The sequence below is a fragment of the Triticum dicoccoides genome, chromosome 1A, assembly GCF_002162155.2.
Source record: "Triticum dicoccoides isolate Atlit2015 ecotype Zavitan chromosome 1A, WEW_v2.0, whole genome shotgun sequence".
Lineage (NCBI taxonomy): Eukaryota > Viridiplantae > Streptophyta > Magnoliopsida > Poales > Poaceae > Triticum > Triticum dicoccoides.
Window position 1 is genome coordinate 575,468,410 of NC_041380.1, and position 3,377 is coordinate 575,471,786.

Below are 3,377 nucleotides of genomic sequence, written 5' to 3' on the forward strand. Positions count from 1 at the left end.
CCCCTTTACTAAATCTCCATTAGTTTACTCTCTAGTCTTGGGAAAGAGGTTGCTCCTGTTGCAGTTTATGCACCGATAGACCAAGGCGTTGGGGCGTCCATTTGTGAGCCTCCAGTTGAAATGACTTTTAAGCAGCTTCTTGCTCTTGATCCATTAGATAATTTGGTATGTTTCTCCGCTTTCAAACACTTTGTTTTTTACTGTCCTGTCTATATTCTCTTATACCAAACAGTACACAGTTTCATTTCTGTAGGGCAAGCCTTTCATTTGTAAGGTCACCATCACGCGTCTGGGCTCTGATCAGCGTTGGTGGTTCCTCTCGTGCGTTGCCTGCCATAAGACTGCGTATGTTAATGGGCCTAGGTTCCGTTGCTCAGACCAAGGTTGCTCTTCCGTTGGGGGAGAGCCGGCGTAAGCGCTTTTGCCAAGTTGTCCTTCAAGTCAGTGTGTTCTGCTCTGACTGATTAGATCTTTTGTGCTTTGTTGTTCAGATATTCTATCTGCACATTTGCAACTGATGGATCAGCTGAGGCTGAATTCAATGTTCTTCGAGAGAGCTGGCAGAACAGCAATAGGCAAACCACTTCTAACCTTGCTGCGGCAAAAGTATCCAGGGTATTCACTATTCAGAGGTTCGCGACCTTGCGCAGATAGGAGGAGCTGATGTAACCCTCCCAGTGGAAGTTACCAGAATGGTCACAAAGACGTAGCGCCTGGTGGTGGCCATTTCCAACAAAATTTTCAAGCCTACAAGCAACTAGCTATCTTCCAAGTTAATAGGATTGACCAGACCTTTCAGCCTGAGCTTGGGCCGTTAGAATTTGGTCCTGCTTCCCCAGCTTCTCGCCCTTCTTCTTCTGGTACAGGCTCAGTTGGTGTACTCTCTGGTTTCTCACTGATGTCGCCAGTTGGACCATTCACACCTTCATCAAAGGATGCACACGGCCCAGGAAGCTCTAGCCTTGTTTCTCAGTCGCCTCTTGATGAGGTGTGTTTCCTGTCGTTATCTCTTGATTTGCTTCTTTTGTCCTAACTAGGTGCTTATGACAAACAGATGAACAACCCCATATCAATGATGAAAGGGAAGGGCCAGTCCTTCATACCTCTATCACTGGGTAAGCCCATAAACTTTAAACTTCATAGCGTCAAAAAACGTCTTATATTTTGATACAGAGGGAGTACATTCCTACGTCTTTCTCTTTACTGTCCTTCTGCTTACAAACCTTCTGTCTCTCTACTTTAATGCAGCAAGTCAGCCTGTCGTAAGAATGCACGTCATAAGCTGATACTCACACCCGCTAAAAGCACATAGGTTGATACACCGGCTGAAGGTGTGCCAAAGCTTTCTGTTGAGGCTGGAGAAAATGCCTCAACTGGAGATTCAGCTGGCTCTGCATCCATAGCAACGGTCGATGTATGGGCTTATTTCCTTTGCTTGTTCCTTTTTCTAGAGCACATTTTTTCTTCTGTCATAGCCATATTTCTGTGTTAGGAGCCTACACTGGGCACTGCAGAGGCTGATGTTTCGACTTCTGGGAATGGCAAGGCTGTGCAATCTGACCAGGCAAAGACCAAGAGGTAAACTCCCTCTGGTAAATATAAATTATGCATCGTCTATTTAACTATGAAGCTCATTGCTTTGTGTTGGTTCATACAACTTAGGAGCAATGCTGGTGTCAAGAACGCTGACAATGCAAAGAAGACAAAGCAATAACTAATCTATGGTCTTGGGTGATCATGGACGTACGGTAAACCAAATTCTTCTTCCATGCCTTCTGATAGGTCTCTGTTTCTAGAGAATGCATGTCTTCCAATTATATTTGCATACATGTTACAAGAGTGCCTCTTCTAGGACAAGTTCTTTTCAAAGGTTTGCTGATGGCTGAGTGGTATTTATGCCCTTTTAAAACAAGTTCTTTTAGAGAGAGTTGCTGGTGGGTGGGTTTTATTTATGCTCTTCTTGGACAAATTGTTTTGGAAAGCTTTGCTGATGCTGTATGATACTTATAGGTCCACTGATTTGGCCATGCCTTCAGCCTTTCATATGAATGTGTTGTTAATCACTCCTATAATGCCATTCGGCTATGCCTTCTACTGCCATGACGCTTGCCCTTCTACTAGCTGATCCACAATTTGAGCCGATGACTGATGAACTACATATATGATTCGTACAATTGTACTAGCCGTTTATCCCTTGTATACTTGTGAATGCCATGTGGAAGCGCTCATCTCATGAATTTCCTTGTCTTTTTCATCAGGTTGTTCTGTATATAGACGGTCGCTACTTTGGCGCAGGCCCCTAAAGTCTACGCCAGCAAGGACAAGCCATGACTAATTCATCGCAGTTGTCTTCATGTACCTGTCTTTGCACCCTTTTGGACACGTTCCTACTATGTTTGTTGTGTGTTTGCAAACCCAGACTTTGGCGCTCAAAGAGCCATGTCAAAGCTCTGTTGATATTCCCTATTTAAGATCTGAACCAGGCCACTTTCAAGCCTTGTAAATATCGCTGTTCGAACTCTCTGCTCTCCCCTGCCTCTCCTCATGATATTTCTGTACTCGTTGGGCTGCGCTACCGAATCTATCTATAATTATCAGTGCAATGCTATGCCTGTATATTCCCTATGTTCAACCTTTTTATTTGGTCATAAGGTTTGCTCTCCTATCACTGTGCCTTCTTGAAAATGGTTGTGTGCTTGATCTTCTGCCTGTAGTAGATTTGCTGCTTCCTTATTTTGCCTGGTGTATTCAGGTCATTCCATCATTGAGATATGTGTTTCCTAAGTACTCCCTTCATCCCATAATATAAGAACGTTTTCAAGCTATGTTAGCTTGAAAATTGTTCTTATATTATGGGATGGAAGGGGTACATGTTTACTGAGGATTACCATTTTCATGCTTATTTGTGTACTGATGCAGTTATTCATGCTGTTTTGTCGTCGTTATGATGTCTTGCATCTAATCCTTGCTTTGCCATACACCAGTGAGGTCACATATGAGTTACCTTCGCCCTGTTATATATCCTACTTCAACCTGTTTTTTGGTTGGTTTATATGGAATTCTTTCAGAGAGTTCAGACAAAAGACCTGATGGAACAACGCTATTTGAAAATCATATTAGTCCAGAGTTGCAAATGGCTAGCAAAATGATATATGAATATTCTTAGCTTTTTTTTAGGCAAATGAATATATTCTTAGCTGATGTATTACATGCCATTTAACAGGTGATGGGCCGCAATGAGAAAGAAAAAGCACTGTCATCCAAAGGCCGGCCATTTTCAATTCGGACAGAGTGTGGGTTCGTGCAACACACTGTTCTCGTATTGATTGTTACAAGATATACATGAGTGCCTTAACTAACTCACGCCAAAATAGGCC

At 42.9% G+C, this 3,377-nt stretch overlaps 1 long non-coding RNA gene across 1 annotated transcript; it reads left to right on the forward strand.

Annotated features, from left to right (window-relative positions):
* Positions 1–2,616, forward strand: LOC119339175. Its single transcript, XR_005164163.1, has 8 exons — positions 1–165; positions 240–411; positions 492–988; positions 1,055–1,115; positions 1,249–1,414; positions 1,493–1,578; positions 1,663–1,748; positions 2,259–2,616. It is a non-coding gene; the product is annotated as an uncharacterized LOC119339175 (long non-coding RNA).
* The last annotated feature ends 761 nt before the right edge of the window (positions 2,617–3,377 follow it).